This window comes from Rutidosis leptorrhynchoides, chromosome 10, assembly GCF_046630445.1.
Source record: "Rutidosis leptorrhynchoides isolate AG116_Rl617_1_P2 chromosome 10, CSIRO_AGI_Rlap_v1, whole genome shotgun sequence".
NCBI classification, from domain to species: domain Eukaryota; kingdom Viridiplantae; phylum Streptophyta; class Magnoliopsida; order Asterales; family Asteraceae; genus Rutidosis; species Rutidosis leptorrhynchoides.
In genome coordinates, this window is record NC_092342.1 from 309,439,012 (window position 1) to 309,457,537 (window position 18,526).

An 18,526-nucleotide genomic window follows, 5' to 3' on the forward strand; every position below is an offset into this window, starting at 1 on the left:
ATTGGGACTTCTGCATGATTCACTTCAATATAATTATGCTGGCCTGGCGTCATTATATTGTACTAAATCGTACGTTCATTCCAATATCACTCCATATGGTCAATGTAACGTGATCACTTTCAGTTCTACTCAATTTCATCCAACGGTGCTTTATCTATGCTATCTCAAAACAAAATCTACATAATTAATCTCACGGTTTCTCGGTGTGGGTGCGTAAGTTCCGTAGGTCATGCACCAATGCCTAAATGTCCTGAAATTTCTTCAAAATGTTCAGGTTCAGGTAACATCGTTAGGTTCCTTTCTAGAAATTCAATCTGGGTCTCGCGTCGAGTTGTATGTGTAGCAAGTAGTAGTACGATATGTCTTGAGGCGACTCCCAAGTCTTTGGGTATGGTTGAGCATCAGTAGAAGGCACTCTGACCTTGTGAAAGGATATGTCCTCCCGACTTCCCCAATGCCTAAGAGTGTTAGGGTACTAAATCCAGAAATGTCGTCAGATCGTCGAGCAGTGGTGAAGAACGAAAGAGATAAGTGACGGTCATGAAAGCGTACGAGATACGAGCCATCTTGCAGGAACTGAACAACCTTCGAATGTTCACACGTCGTACGTGGCTATTTAGAGTGAGCTCGGGGTGCGGTTACTCCGACAAATCCTCCAATATCTCCTCCTCCGAGGATCGACTTTAGTGGGTGTGTAATCCGAGGGGGTACTCCTCCTAGATTGCGTGAAGAATCATTTCGATCTCTGGAACGGTGGAACAGTAGTAACAGGTGGATTACAATACTAATCCTTAGGGTTAGACGTGTGGAAAATGGGTTAAGAAGAACATCTGAACTAGGAAAGGTAAGTTTTTCCAAGTCGGTGCAGCGAATAGCAGGCATGAAGCAAGTACGTAATCAGGCACTACAGCAACCTAGCTCATTTACAGCAGTATATAGCATGACAATATTAACAGTACTAAACAGAAGTAACATGCAATCGAAAGCAGATAGTAGCATGCAGTAGCTAGAATAAGCAAAAGCATGCAGCGAGTTTACATAGCAGTAAAAGGAAACGGTAGCATGCAGCAAGTTCATACGGTAGTAAAAGTAAGCAGTGGCATGCAGTAGTAGTAAACAGTAACATGTAGTAATATAACACAGTAGCATGCAGCAGGTTCCGCAGAAACAAGTAAACTAGCAAGTTGTAGATTAGTCCTATTAGTGAATCCTACTCGGGTCGGTCCTAGACTCACTAATGCAACCTAATTCCCTACAACCAATGCTCTGATACCAACTGTGACGCCCCGTACAAAATCACCGTGTACGGTACATCAACAACAGGATCATTACAAGGTCAAACACTATATGCTGTTTGAAAACCAGTTTTGCATTCATGAACAGATAACGTTTTACAAAAGATGAATAGGAAACATTAACATGAGTACATGATACTAAGGTCATTACAAAGCTATTGTTTTGAAAATAACATAAGTTGGGAATGCAAAGTAAAAGTTTCATGCTTGAGACATCTCTAAGTAATGCAGCGGAAGTCTAACACAGCAAGTCTGTAACAGCAAGTCTATACACCGAGACTAGAACAGCAAGGCTAACAGCAGAAGCAACAACGTCTAAACACCTGAGAAATACATGCTTAAAAAGTCAACACGAATGTTGGTGAGCTATAGTTTGTTTGTATTCAGTAATGTAATGTAGGCCACGAGATTTCAGTGCTTCAAACAAGCGTTTCAAATCAGTAATTCAAATCAGTATGATAAAGTATATGTATAACCGTGGGCACCCGGTAACTAGACTTAACGTTTATAACCCCCTGAAAGTACACTTGGCGAGTGCGTATGTTCACGAAGTATTAAACACTCGTTAAATGCTAGCGCGACTAGCCCGAGTGGGGATGTCAAACCCTATGGATCCATATCTAAGATTCGCGTTCACCGGTTCAAAAACCAATGACTAAACGTTACCGAGCTAAAGGGAATGTTTCTGCCGTTGTATAACCCACACATACATAAGTTTAAGTACTCGTGCCTAGTATGTAAAACATAAAATCCGCATGTATTCTCAGTTCCTAAAATAAGTTAAAGTAAAAAGGGAATGCTATAACTCACAGTGATAAAAGCGGTAAAGTCGGCAATGAAAGTACGCAAGTAGTAAGTCGGTCCGAAAGGTCGTCAACCTAAATCAAGGGTTACTAGGTCAGTAGGTTGTTTTTATAAATTCTAATAGTGCATAAAATAAGTTTAAGTGTCATCATCATCATCATTCATCATCATAAAAGCTAAGTAAGTTCGACAAGAATAGAGATCGAAACAATAGGCTGACTTCGGTCAGCTTCTGCGACCTCTACGTAAATCGAAAAGATAGATAGTCAGTGGCTATGGCTCCGTATGTGAGTCCCCTAACCGCTGACCAATTTTCAGAACCTAACTCGTCTTCGTTTGACCGTGGCGACGGTTTAAGTGCGAGTAGGTCAGAAATTTCAGCACAACGTTAATAGGGTGTAGTGACTCTCGGAGGGCCATAAATCCTAAACCGTAACTCGGATTAAGATGAGGCATAAACGGAAAATCATCTACTCGAACCGAACTAACTGAAAATCAACTTTCCAGTAGCCCAGGTGGTCTGATCAGATACGAAAATAAGTGGACAAGTGCTCCGGTGAGGTTCTTGGTGCTTGATGCTCATCACGGTTCTCATCCTTGATGCTGTAGCTTCAAGTGTACAACTCGTTGATGGTTTAGCATCACTTTTGACCAAGATTCTACCATCAATACACAATATGTTAAGACCAAGTGGTAACACAACTCATTTAAGAGTCTTAGATGGATGATGAACCAAGGTTACATCATATCCTTAGTCTTAACACAATTACAAGTCCTATTTACAAACAAAGTTACAAACTTTACATCAATCAAACAAGTATGAACATGATCCAAGTCAAAAGAGGTGATGGAACCCTAAGCTAGAGAGCTTGGATCCCTTTCACACAATTTATAAGGTCACAAAGCTAGAAAGCTTGAACCTTTAGTGTTCTTGAAGATCTTCAAGCATAAAGCTTGGATCTTTAAGATATATGAAGATAACAAACAAAAGTTTGAATCTTTATCACAAAATAACAAGATTAAAGTAAAAGAAAGATGAATCTACAAAGTTGGTGAAGATTCAAAGCTAGAAAGCTTGAATCTTCCATGTTCTTGAAAGATTCATGCTTGAATCAACAAGATATAAGCAAGATCAAAGCTAAAAGGAACTTTGATCTCCATAATATGATGATGATGGCCACGAAAATGAAAGGAAAAGAAGAAGAAAAAGAAGACTTACAAGCAATACTAGAAAGGAAAGAAAGAAAGAAAGAACAAGTGTGTGTGAAAACCAAATGAGCAAGTGATTTGAATGAGAGGTAAATGGCTAGTATTTATAAGCAAGGAATTTGACAAGGATTGATGACATGGACAAGGGCTAGTATTTATAAGCAAGGAATTTGACAAGGATTGATGACATGGACAAGGGCTAGTATTTATAAGCAAGGAATTTGACAAGGATTGATGACATGGACAAGGGCTAGTTAATTGGGTCACTAGCTAGAGTAGGGTGGGCTTGAGCCCAACAAGGTAGAAAGTCCAACAAGACTAACTATTGTGCATAATTAAATTACTACGCGTAATTAAGCATCCAAAAACCCAGGTAATTATTATTATAAAATAATAATAAATATTTCGCAGTCATAATATTCCGATTATGACAAAAGTTAAACGTGCGCGCAAGTTCGCGGTTTATTCGAAACGTCAAATAACACTAACGGTTATAAAGGCTTCCAATGATCAAGTTATGTATCCTACGTACTCTAAGGCACGTTTTAACATATAAATAGAAGTAAACCACGTAAATCAAGTTTCCAGAGTATAAAGTAACACAGTACGCACAAATACGCAGTTTCGCAAAAACACAAGGCACAAAAGCAAGTCGAAAAAGCCGGGTCATTACAAATGAGGTTAAACATAAAGTTAAGCTAAAAAGGAGGGTCAAATGGGTTAAATGGGCTAGTACTGTCCAAATAAACTCATAATAAGTCAGAGAAATGTTTAAGGTCAGCCTGGTCCAGTCCGCCCTGTATTGACCAGTTACCAAACCCGCCCATTTTGCCAAGGTCGTGAAAGTTGTTAATCGGTGATTAATCAGCTGGGATCCTGTAGGGATTAGTAGGCCAAATCGGGGATGAATTGGATTGGACTCTTTAACTATTAAATTTCAAAATTATGTGTTAATATAAAAGAAAAAAAATAAGAGTCATAATTGTCTAGAAACATGATTGTTAAGTTGTTCAAATACTCCAAACCTCAATTTTAATTCAAATAAAAATGCTGACGGACTAATCTGACTTTTGACCAAATTTGACCCGCCGACCGATTAATTTGACAGAGTATGGCCAAATCAGAATGGCCTGCTTCTATATCTGACGAATCAGGTATTTATCCTGATTTTACCACCAAGCATAATGCCGTAAATACCTGACAAAAATGTGTTGTTTGCACGCGGGTACAAGTACTACAGAATCTTCATTTCAAATGGCATAGGATAAATACAGATATCAAATTCTACCTTACCCTGACTTTCACATGCAACTTTTAAAGCACCGTAGCCTTCGGATAATGCTGCAGCATGTAACCATATCCATAACTGTCTGAACCTGTTAGCTCGATCATTTTCTTCAACACCATCAACTAACTGCTGATTAGGTCGCCACATATACATAATTGGCGCGATTGCCTTTGAATTGGGTGCTCCACCATGATAAAGCTGCGAAAGAATATACATAGATTAACAAAGTAGTACCAAAAACTAGAGGTGGCAATTTCAGCCCAATTACTTATAAATAGATTTACTGTAGGCCTTTAGTTTCAAAAGGAATGAAGGCAACCATAATAGCTAAAGAAGGGGAACGGGTCAAAAAGGTTGAAGCTTGAATTCTACCAAAAGTAAACTTTCAATGCATGTAGTTAAATTTCTTGTATTCAAGATATAAGTTATTAATGTAACATTTCATAACCATAATTCAGTTACTATTTTTACAATAAAATGGAAAAAAAATAAACATGTTTACAAGTCACCTGTCACTCAACATACCAATTGTTGGAAGCTTTGACGAGCCCAACACACCCACTATAGAGGATCTAGACTATACTAGACTCACTACACCAACACTTTGACGTTGATTAGCCTTTAATTTTATGAATTCTTAGTGCACAATAGTACTTAGGCGACAGTGTCGGCCATATATCATTTAGGCAGTATAACCGACCATGTATCATTTAGGCGGCAGAGCCGACCATATAATAAGAACAACACAAGTGCACTAAGAACTTAAACACAAACTAAGGCTTAATCGGGAAACTTAACAAAGAACACTTTTATTAATACAAAATACAATTACAATATTACTTACTTACAAGCTTTTCTTCTCTACTCACACTCTTCTCACTTCTTACTTCTTCTCTACTTCTCAACTCACTCTTTTCACAACTTGCTCACAACTCTCACAACTTACTTCACTCTCACAACTTATACACAAATGAAATCTTCACCCCTATTTATACTACTCCATGGAAGTTTCTAGAGACTAGATATTTCTATGGATATATATAAATATCTAGATATTTTTATACATATTAATATCTAGATATTTCTTACACATATAAATATCTAGATTTTTCTTTACATTTTAATATCTAGATATTTTTCATATATATATTAATATCTAGATATTTTACCCATATACATTTACTAATTCCATATTATTCTAAATTTGCATTGTATTTTAACACTCCCCCTCAATGCAAATTTTCTTTCAACGATGTCTTGCATGTAGTGACCCGAACTTTTCCGAACCTTTCTATGATTATATATTTAATGAAAAATATATTTACATGATTAAATGTTTCCAACATGTTAAGCAATCAAACTTGTTAAGACTTGGTTAATTGAAACGAAAATTTTGTAAACGTCTGATTACCCAGTTTGACCAATGATTCACGAACGCTATAAGTTGTATATGACATGATGACACATAAATGAATAAATATATATGTTTAAAATGATATAATGATCATCAAGTATCTCATTAAAAATAGTAACAATAAGTTATATACTTAAAAAGGAGACTATTGACGTATGAAACTCGAAACGATGCATATAACGATTATCGTTATAACCACGTCTTACTAAATATATATGAAGCATATTAATACATTATTATATTATATATAACATGATAATATGATAATTAAATATATCATTAAGTGTATTAACAATGAACTACATAAGTAAAAACAAGACTACTAACTTAAGTATTTCGAAACGAGACATATATGTAACGATTATCGTTGTAACGACATTTAAATGTATATATCATATTAAGATATATTAATATATCATAATATCATGATAATATAATAATTTAAAATCTCATTTGATATTATAAACTTTGGGTTAACAACATTTAACAAGATCGTTAACCTAAAGGTCTCAAAACAACACTTACATGTAACGACTAACGATGACTTAACGACTCAGTTAAAATGTATATACATGTAGTGTTTTAATATGTATTCATACACTTTTGAAAGTCTTCAAGACACTTATCAAAATACTTATACTTAACAAAAATGCTTACAATTACATCCTCGTTCAGTTTCATCAACAATTCTACTCATATGCACCCGTATTCGTACTCGTACAATACACAGCTTTTAGATGTATGTACTATTGGTATATACACTCCAATGATCAGCTCTTAGAAGCCCATGTGAGTCACCTAACACATGTGGGGACCATCATTTGGCAACTAGTATGAAATATCTCATAAAATTATAAAAATATGAGTAATCATTCATGACTTATTTACATGAAAACAAAATTACATATCCTTTATATCTAATCCATACACCAACGACCAAAAACACCTACAAACACTTTCATTCTTCAATTTTCTTCATCTAATTGATCTCTCTCAAGTTCTAACTTCAAGTTCTAAGTGTTCTTCATAAATTCTACAAGTTCTAGTTACATAAAATCAAGAATACTTTCAAGTTTGCTAGCTCACTTCCAATCTTGTAAGGTGATCATCCAACCTCAAGAAATCTTTGTTTCTTATATTAGGTTATCATTCTAATACAAGCTAATAATCATATTCAAACTTTGGTTCAATTTCTATAACTATAACAATCTTATTTCAAGTGATGATCTTACTTGAACTTGTTTTCGTGTCATGATTCTGCTTCAAGAACTTCGAGCCATCCAAGGATCCGTTGAAGCTAGATCCATTTTTATCTTTTTCAGTAGGTTTATCCAAGGAACTTAAGTTAGTAATGATGTTCATAACATCATTCGATTCATACATAAAAAGCTATCATATTCGAAGTGGTAAACTAGTAATCACTAGAACATAGTTTAGTTAATTCTAAACTTGTTCGCATATAAAGTTAATCCTTCTAAATACACTTTTAAAATCAACTATACACATGATCTATATCTATATGATATGCTAACTTAATAATTTAAAACCCGGAAACACGATAAACACCATAAAACCGGATTTATGCCTTCGTAGTTACAACCGGGGGCTGTTTTGGTTTGGATAATTAAAAACTATGAAAAACTTTGATTTAAAAGCTATACTTCTGGGAAAATGATTTTTCTTATGAACATGAAACCATATCCAAAAATCATGGTTAAACTCAAAGTGAAAGTATGTTTTTCAAAACAGTCATCAAGATGTCGTTCTTTCGATGGAAATGACTACCTCTTTCAAAAACGACTTGTAACTTGTATTTCTGACTATAAACCTATACCTTTTCTGTTTAGTTTCATAAAGTCAAGTTCAATACGAAACCGTGGCTGCTTAAATCACTCAAAACGGATTAGAAACGAAGAAATGGCGAGCAAAACAAAATTGGTAAAAACTACTCATTTTAGCTACGTGAAAATTGGTAACAAATCTATTCCAACCATAACTTAATCAACTTGTATTGTATATTATGTAATCTTGAGATACCATAGACACGTATACAATTTTTTGACCTATCATGTCGACACATCTATATATATTTCGGAACAACCATAGACACTCTATATGTGAATGTTGGAGTTAGCTATACAGGGTTGAGGTTGATTCCAAAATATATATAGTTTGAGTTGTGATCAATACTGAGATATGTATACACTGGGTCGTGGATTGATTCAAGATAATATATATCGATTTATTTCTGTACATCTAACTGTGGACAACTAGTTGTAGGTTACTAACGAGGACAGCTGACTTAATAAACTTAAAACATCAAAATGTATTAAAATTGTTGTAAATATATTTTGAACATACTTTGATATATATGTACATATTTGTTATAGGTTCGTGAATCGACCAGTGGCCAAGTCTTACTTCCCAACGAAGTAAAAAAACTGTGAAAGTGAGTTATAGTCCCACTTTTAAAATCTAATATTTTTGGGATGAGAATACATGCAGGTTTTATAAATGATTTACAAAATAGACACAAGTACGTGAAACTACATTCTATGGTTGAATTATCGAAATCGAATATGCCCCTTTTTATTAAGTCTGGTAATCTAAGAATTAGGGAACAGACACCCTAATTGACGCGAATCCTAAAGGTAGATCTATTGGGCCTAACAAACCCCATCCAAAGTACCGGATGCTTTAGTACTTCGAAATTTATATCATATCCGAAGGGTGTCCCGGAATGATGGGGATATTCTTAAATATGCATCTTGTTAATGTCGGTTACCAGGTGTTCACCATATGAATGATTTTTATCTCTATGTATGAGATGTGTATTGAAATATGAAATCTTGTGGTCTATTATTATGATTTGATAATATATAGGTTAAACCTATAACTCACCAACATTTTTGTTGACGTTTTAAGCATGTTTATTCTCAGGTGATTATTAAGAGCTTCCGCTGTCGCATACTTAAATAAGGACAAGATTTGTTGTCCATGCTTGTATGATATTGTGTAAAAACTGCATTCAAGAAACTTATTTCGTTGTAACATATTTTTATTGTAAACCATTATGTAATGGTCGCGTGTAAACAGGATATTTTAGATTATCATTATTTGATAATCTACGTAAAGCTTTTTAAACCTTTATTGATGAAATAAAGGTTATGGTTTGTTTTAAAATGAATGTAGTCTTTGAAAAACGTCTCATATAGAGGTCAAAACCTCGCAACGAAATCAATTAATATGGAACGTTTTTAATCAATAAGAACGGGACATTTCATTGCAGACCATTCCAAGTGCTTCTCTGAATTTTTCAAACTTTGGTTTACTTAGGCTCTTGGTGAATATATCTGCAACTTGTTCATCTGTCTTTGTTGGCACCATCTTGATCTCCCCTTCAAGGACCTTTTCGCGAACATAGTGATAGTGCACTTCTATATGTTTTGTTCTCGCATGAAAGACTGGATTTTCTGCTAGACGAATAGCTGATAGGTTATCGCAGAAAAGCTTTACTTGATAATCTGTTAATTGATGAAGATCTTCCATTAGTTGCTTCAACCACATAATTTCTTATGTTGCTGATGCCGCCGATCGATATTCTGCTTCAGTGCTTGATAAGGATACTGTTGGTTGTCTCTTGCTGCACCACGATATTACTCCCGATCCAAGACTAAACATGTATCCAGTTGTTGACCGTCGTGTATCATAGTCTCCAGTGTAATCAGCGTCACAATATCCAGTCACGTGACATTCTTTTGTTTTCTTGTATAAAATACCAAAGTTAATAGTGCCTTTAACATACCTTAAGATGCGTCGTACAACATCAAGGTGAGGCTTCTTCGGATTGCTCATGTATCGACTAACCACTCCAACTGCATAAGATATGTCTGGCCGGCTTAGTGTGAGATAAATAAGACTTCCGACCATCTTTCGATACATGGTAACATCTTGAAGACTTTTTCCTTCATCTGCTCGTAGTTTTGAATTCGGATCCATCGGAGTTGAGATAGGTTTGCAATTAAGCATTCCGTACTTTTGTAAAAGATCTCGCGCATATTTCTGTTGTCCCAGAAATAATCCTTCTCTTTTCTGCTCTATTTCGAGTCCAAGAAAATGTTTGAGTTCTCCAAGCTCCTTCATATGAAATCTGATAGACAGATTCTCTCTTGTTCTTTGGATCTCCTAATAGTGATCTCCCGTGATGATTAAGTCATCCACATATACTGGCACTATGGCTAGTTTTCCTTGATCTTGTTTCACAAATAAACTAGAATCTGAATGAGCAACTGTGAAACCACTTTGTACCAAGAACTCGCCAATTTTCCCGTACCAAGCTCTTGGAGCCTGCTTCAAGATGTATAGTGCTTTCTTTAATTTGCAGACATGGTCAGGATGGAACTTGTTCTCAAAGCCTCTTGGTTGCTCCATATAAATTTCTTTGTCAAGTTCTCCATGTAAGAAAGCGTTCTTGACATCCATCTGCCACAGATTCCAAGATTTGCTAGCGGCTAATGCTAGTAGATCTCGAATTGTTGTGATCTTCGCCACTGGACTAAACGTTTCTTCATAATCCAGCCCATATTGTTGAGAAAAACCTCTAGCAACAAGTCGAGCTTTATACCTTTTAATGGAGCCATCTGATCGAGTCTTCACCTTGTAAACCCATTTACAAGATATTGGTTTTACATTTTTGGCTTTGGAACTAAACTCCATGTCTGGTTTTCTTTTAGTGCATTAATTTCTTCTTCCATCGCTTTCTGCCATTCTCGATTTTGCGCTGCTTCTTCATAAGTAGAAGGCTCAATAGGTATTGATTCATCCACATGAGCAGCATTGGCATACCTTGGATTAGGTTGTCTCGGCCTTGCTGACCTCCTTAATTCTTGTACATGCTCCTCGACTTCCTTTTGGTTTGGACGAACCTCCTCGGATATAGATTGATGTACACCAGTTTTCCATGGACTCTTTTCCTTAGAGTACGACCCTTCTCCTTCTTTTATTAGATTCAATACCCGCTCTTTAGGCTCTTCTTTTTCTTCTGGACCTTCTTCTAATCCATGAGATTCTGGAAGCTCTATCTTTTGAGGTGACCACCATGAAGACGCTTCATCAAATACCACATTTCTTGAAGTATGACACTTTTCAGTATTTGGATCACAACATTTCCATCCTTTTCTTGATTCATCATAACCGACAAAAATGCATCGGATTGCCTTCTTATCAAATTTGCTTCGTAGATGATCTGGTACGAAGACATAACATACACATCCAAAAACTTTGAGATGGTTGACGGTTGGCTTGATCTTCCATAATCTTTCATACGGTGAAATATGCCCCAACTTTGTTTGTGGAAGCCTATTTATCACGTATGATGCCGTTCTCATACATTCAGCCCAAAATCTTCCTGGCACATTCTTACCATGAAGCATACTTCTACAAGTTTCGGCAAGGTGACGATTCTTGCGTTCAGCGACTCCATTCTGTTGTGGAGTATTGGGACAAGTTAATTGTCTTCTAATCTTGTGCTTCTCAAGATAGATATTGAACTCAGTCGATAAATATTCTCCTCCATTATCTGTGCGTAAGCACCTAATCTTATTATTGAGCTCACTTTCTATCTTCTTCTTGAACTCTTTAAACTTCTGAAAAGTCTCCGACTTTTCCTTCATGAAGTAAACCCACACATACCTTGAGAAGTCATCAATGAATGTCACCATATACTTCATTCCTACAAGTGATGTTTGTTTCACTGGGCCAAAGACGTCAGAGTGTATGAGCTCTAATGGTGTCTTGGACTGATGTTGTGACTCCTTGAATGGCAATTGGTGAGCTTTTCCAAATTGACATCCAGCACATATTGTATCCGTTCGGATATCAATTTGAGGAAGCCCATTTACTATGTGTTTTACCATCATCTCCTTTAACTTGTTGTAGCCCACATGCCCAAGACGTTCATGCCAAAGATCAGCCGTCTCATTCTTTCGAGTCTTATCCACATAAGCTGTTTCAGCAGATAATACATAGACCGACTCTATTCTTCTTCCTTGCATAATTGGATTGCCAACCACCTTCACTCTCTTGAATACGGACACATCTTCTGGTCCAAAGAGCACATAATTTTCTTCTACTGTCAATTGTGGTACTGATAGTAAATTCTTCTTTAGGCCAGGGACAAGATACACCTTCTCGAGTTGGAGCTTATGAGAGTCGCCTTCATTTGGAATTATTGTCTTTCCAATGTGAGAAATAGACAACCTTGAATTGTTGGCTGTCAACACGACTCTCTTTCCTTTGTAATCCTCCATTTCTTTCAGCTTCGTCCCATCATTGGTCATATGATTTGAGCACCCAGAATCGATGATCCAATCATCTTTGTAGTTTATTTTTGATTTAAAGTTGTTGTAAGAGCTTGATCATCTATGTCAGCTTCAACAGAGAGTCCAACTTCTGCATCCCATGTTTCCTCATTAATGGTTGCTTCGAATGTGACCTCTTTCTTCTCATCTCTTGTGGCGGCCACATTTCCTTCGAAAGTTCGCCTTCTGGGGAATCTACAATCTCGAGCAAAATGACCCTTCTTGCCACAATTGAAGCATTCACCATTCTTTCTCTTATCATTTTCCCCGTATTGTTGGCGATGATCTCTTCTTCCTTGTTAAGCTCCCCCTGAAGCGTTTTCTTTTGATTTTGGGTGACCCTTCCACCCATATGTCTTACTTTCTTTCATCGCCTCTTGTCTTCCAGACATAGTTTTCTTCTTATTGGTGAAGAGTGCTTCTTCTTCGCCTTTTATGCTCACTTCATTCATCTGCTTGGCTAATGCCTCTTGATTAGCCAATAAATTCTCCAGCTCTATTAATGATGGTTGAGTAGGCCATCCTCTCACATCGGCTATAAATCCATTATACTCAGATCTTAAGCCGTGGATGATAATTCTCTTCATCCTTGCATCACTCACTTTCTCTTCAGGAGCAAGTTGAGATATCTCACGACAAATAGATTTCACCTTGGTAAAATATTGAGAAATAGATAGACTTCCTTGTGAGATACCTGCGAGCTCATTTTCCAAGAGCTGGAGGCGTGCTTCATTCTTCTTTGAAAATAATTTTTCAAAAGTTTCCCAAGTGGCCTTTGGTGTTTTCTCGTCACGAATGTGCTCCAATAGATCCTCCTCGATTGTAGTCTTCAATATAAATAATGCCTTCCCGGCCTTGATGTTCCATTTTCTCAAGGCTTCGGCATTTTCTTTCGGTGGAGGCGTTGTGTCACTGCCAGCAACTATTTCTCATAAATCCTGTCCTTGTAGGTAGGATTCTATACAAGTTCGCCAATAACCATAGTTGTGGTTATTGAGACTCTTGATTCCACTGCTCGTACTTGCAAGATCTGTCATCATGACGTCCAACGTCCAATAAGCTTGGTCCCTGACCGATGAGCTTTCAGAGTTCCTAACTGTGCTCCGACAGAATCTCCCTTAGAGCTTCGGTGTTAACAAGTCGATGCAAACGTCCAACGTTTACCGATTTCCTCCACTAGAAATGGTCCCGAACGACCCGCTCTGATACCAATTGTTGGAAGCTTCGACGAGCCCAACACACCCACTATAGAGGATCTAGACTATACTAGACTCACTACACCAACACTTTGACGTTGATTAGCCTTTAATTTTATGAATTCTTAGTGCACAATAGTACTTAGGCGACAGTGTCGACCATATATCATTTAGGCGGTATAACCGACCATGTATCATTTAGGCGGCAGATTCGACCATATAATAAGAACAACACAAGTGCACTAAGAACTTAAACACAAACTAAGGCTTAATCGGGAAACTTAACAAAGAACACTTTTATTAATACAAAATACAATTACAATATTACTTACTTACAAGCTTTTCTTCTCTACTCACACTCTTCTCAATTCTTACTTCTTCTCTACTTCTCAACTCACTCTTTTCACAACTTGCTCACAACTCTCACAACTTACTTCACTCTCACAACTTATACACAAATGAAATCTTCACCCCTATTTATACTACTTCATGGAAGTTTCTAGAGACTAGATATTTCCATGGATATATATAAATATTCAGATATTTTTATACATATAAATATCTAGATATTTCTTACACATATAAATATCTAGATTTTTTTTTTACATTTTAATATCTAGATATTTTTCATATAATACATATTAATATCTAGATATTTTACCCATATACATTTACTAATTCCATATTATTCTAAATTTGCATTGAGGCGGAACTTCTTTATGATTGGAGGGGTGATTGCCCCTGCTGCAAAATTAATTGTAGGTAGCTTTTCAATAGTTTAGTATAGAAACTAAAAGATTTTTTTTCATATTCGCCCTTATGAATAAGAGTATATGTGAAAACATAAGGTCAAACGTAAAAATCTACGGAGTAATTTCATCTCTCATAGGCCACTATATTATCCATACTCATCTTTTTTATCAATATATTTAATTTAATATTTAATTTTAACCGACAGTGATAGAAATGTTATATTTACTAAACTATACATAATCGTTTGCCCCCCTAATTAAAGTTTTCAAGTTCCGCCACTGATTGAGTGTATGCCCTGCCCACTTTGCCACCTACAAACATCTCAACATCATTATCATTATTCATTATCTTATTAAAAGCATACAAACAAATAGGAACCCACCATCGAATTAGAATAAATACGACCAGAAAGCACGTTTTCATCATCCAAGGAAGGAAAAGGTGCTATTACAGTGCTTAAAACTGACAATAATGAATCCTGCAAGCAAACAAAATAACCAAAAACAACACTGCTGATATTAAAAAATAAACAATAATACATATCAAAGATAGAGGAATAAACAAGAATTTTAATACCTGTGTACCCTCGAGTTGAATGGCACAATAATAGCTTGCATCATGAACAACGGTTCCATTTTTCAACCACTTTAAGAGTGCTCTTGACCCTTTTCCACTGCAAGAAACAAATTATAAAATGTTGATACCTAAGAAGACTTATAATTTTTCAAACTATAAAAAATGTTGATACCTAACATTTGAATATGCCTAAATAAAAATGGTTGTATAACATCCAGTTTTTAATCCAACAAAATAGACCCATTCTTAGGTAAAAACCAATCTCTAATGGGTTAAATGGACATAAATAAACATGTCAGCTAAGATGTGTAAGAGTCAAATGACTAATCAGTCGTTCAACAGGTAATTAAAACACATGAAACCTATTAAACTGTTGTGCAGCCAAAAAAAAGCCATCTTGCCAAACGTTCTCTAAAATCCACAAATCCTTCAAAGGGTATTCAGAATCCAGTGGTTTCAGGTTCGAATCCTGTCTAGAACGGATATTTAGTGGTGGCCAGGGAAGAGTTAGAAACAGCCAGGAACTAATCCTATTGGGCTGCGTATACGGTACATCAGAGTATTGGGTCGGATTACTCGCCCTCCCGAATAGCCCGAACAGGAAAACCTTCTACCTTTTCTAGTATTCAGGATGCATATAATTAAAATTTTAAAAAATACTCTTGTAAACACAGTTAGCAATACCCATTTTAGCCTAAAAAAACTCTACCTTTTATTATACTTCACTATGACAAAAAAAAAAAAAAAAAGTAAAGGAGAGGTGCCATTACCTGCCATGTAAACCAAGAGGAAGGTGAAAACCCCACCGATTAGTCATCGTAAAGCGTTTTGCATGCCAAACATGGGTTCTCATCCTCTTAGTCCCATCACCCGAAGTGCAAAACCCACTTTGAGGATTACTTTTGAGCTTTATTCTACGCCGAATGTGACGAGGAGGAACCTTTTTAGCATTTTTATCTGCACTTTCCTCGCTATTTTGTTTCAAAACTCCCACTTTTTGCTTCTTTCTAAACCTAGCTTTGGAACCTCGATTGTCGTAACTAGTAGTTCTCCTCCTCTTATTTCTCCGCGATTTAAAATTGTTGTTCGACCGACTTGCAATAGTCGAGTAAAGGGACGCGAGTTCGGGGCCTCTAGATTCTGTGAACTTCTGCACAAGAATCTCACTTGGTGGTATCACAGATCCCTTGAACTGTTTGCTTCCATCAGTACCCATCTTCAAGTGACAAAGACCTGCTAATATCACCATCACATTTATAATGTCATGAAATATAACAGTCATTCAACCTAGCAGACCGTACTAATTTGCATAATTAAATCAACCAACAAACCAAAGGCCCTTTTGGTATCATGGGTTCAAGTCCAGGTGGTGGACAGTATTATGTAAGTATTCGTGTGTTGAATGAATGTTAAATTTGAACATCACATTTCTCGTTTAGCATGCTGATTGACACGAATAATTGACAGTTACTTATTATCATTAGATTTTTAAAGGATATGATTTAACTAACAAATGTAGTTGTTTGAAAAACAAAGACACGTATAATACGTTATAAGTTTTACAAATTTATAAAATTACAGTTACAATGAGAAACTTAATATAATAATCAACAAGAGAACAGTATCAATCACTATTTGGCAAAAACAAGGGGAACTAACATCAAGTAGCCAAATAATTGACAACAATTGAAGATGAGTAGTTTGTGAGATCGTGATTCTAAAACCCTAACTTAGTATAAGGAGATTCTAAACCCTATTGATCACAGTTGCAGCTTCAAATGTCCTTTCCTTTTTTTCTTTTTAATTACTCTCACAAAACTGATGAATAGTAACAGCTGCTGACGTCATGCAGTACAACATAGTGATGAACACTGCAGCTGACGTAATGCTAACGTTGATAAAATTAATCTGATAAAATTAATAATTAATTAATAAACATTAATAAACAAATTTGTTTTCTTAAACTGATCTCGGAAACTTACGCGAGCAAGCGGCGCACAACGACCTGGATCGTGAATGATTTCGGTTAATAATCCTTTAGGTAACCGTTTCGTTAGCCGAAATCGAGGCTGCAGAACTTCGATAAACCTTTGCGGTGGCGCGTCTGTGATTTGAAGATGGAACCTGCTCCCTAACGTTCAAACGTTGTGCTCGGATGACAAGTCCCGTTAGTGATGACACTGATGCAGGATTTAGAATTATTTGGGCTGTTAAATGGGCTTTTGTTGCAATGTTCAATTAGAATTAGACTGGAAAGGTTTTGTTTTATAGTTTTAGAATAGTGTATTGGGCTTTTCAATGTGAGCTGAATGATTTTTGTCTTGCAAGTTGGTTGTCTGAGCAATATTTTAAACTTCATGCATTTAGATTTACGTTGTTGTTGTTTTTTTTTTTTTTTTTTTTTTTTTTTTTTTTTTTTTAACATCAGTACCAGAGATCATTCAGGGAGATTTAATCATCCATGCATTCATCTCTCGCAGTTGCATAACCCGCCCCCAACTGCTGCCCAGGAGGAAACTCGGCTCAACCTTGTGTGCAATGCTGCACCTCACGGGAGTCGAACCCCTGACCTCTCGCTAAGAGAGGCAGACCACTACCACATTAGCTACAACAGAAGGTTAGATTTAAGGTGTTAATGTTAATTCCTGACTTCTATGTAAAATTTAAACTTTAATATATTTATTGAGTTGCATAACCGTATGCGTTGGTAGAGTATTCAGCAATAATTGACTAATTAAGTAATTAACTAATAAAATAAATTTTGTATATTAAAGATCTGCAATCAGTGGCGATTCTAGGATTAAAACTCAATGGGGTCCCAAAAAAATTTCCATTAGGAATTATGTTTTAAGGGTATTTTAGTGGTCATTTACCTTTAAAAATCTATAAATTCTGAATATATATGGGGTCATATACTTAAATTTAGTGGTGTCCTATACATTTTTGAACACTAGATTATTAAAAAAAATTCCCACATGTGAGGTCATAGGACCCCATTGCTCTTCATGTAGGATCACCTCTGTCTGCAATCCATTGTTCATGAAATTGAAGAACACTAAAATGAGTTGATAATAGCATAAACGTTGTAACTTGTAAGTTATCACCATATATAATGATTCTAAAGCTTCAATACTATTATAATCTGTAACAACACGATTATTATGAAAGTTATGGATTATGGATGTATGTTTTGTAATTATTAACTACTAAAAATTGTGCCATTTAAAAATTTAAAAATATAACTTTATAAGATCAAATTTAATAGTGTTAATGAAATGAATTTATCTAATATAAGTGACGACATACTCACATAATAACCATCATATAAGTTATAAGAGAATAAACATATCCTTTTATTTTTTACTGTAAAAAAAAAAAAAAAAAAAAAAAAAAAAAACTTTGTAAAATATATAAAACGTGAAAATCAAAGTGGTGCCACCTTTTTTATGAGTATAATATATATATATATATATATATATATATATATATATATATATATATATATATATATATATATATATATATATATATATATATATATATATATATATATATATATATATATATATATATATATATATATATATATATATATATATATATAACGCTTTCGATAAGGGTAGCATATTAGT

General features: G+C 35.5%; 1 pseudogene; it reads right to left on the reverse strand.

The window, feature by feature from the left end:
* The window catches only part of LOC139872476 (ribonucleases P/MRP protein subunit POP1-like), a 64,452-nt pseudogene extending 47,490 nt beyond the window's left edge, over window positions 1–16,962 (reverse strand).
* Between the last annotated feature and the right edge of the window lie 1,564 nt (window positions 16,963–18,526).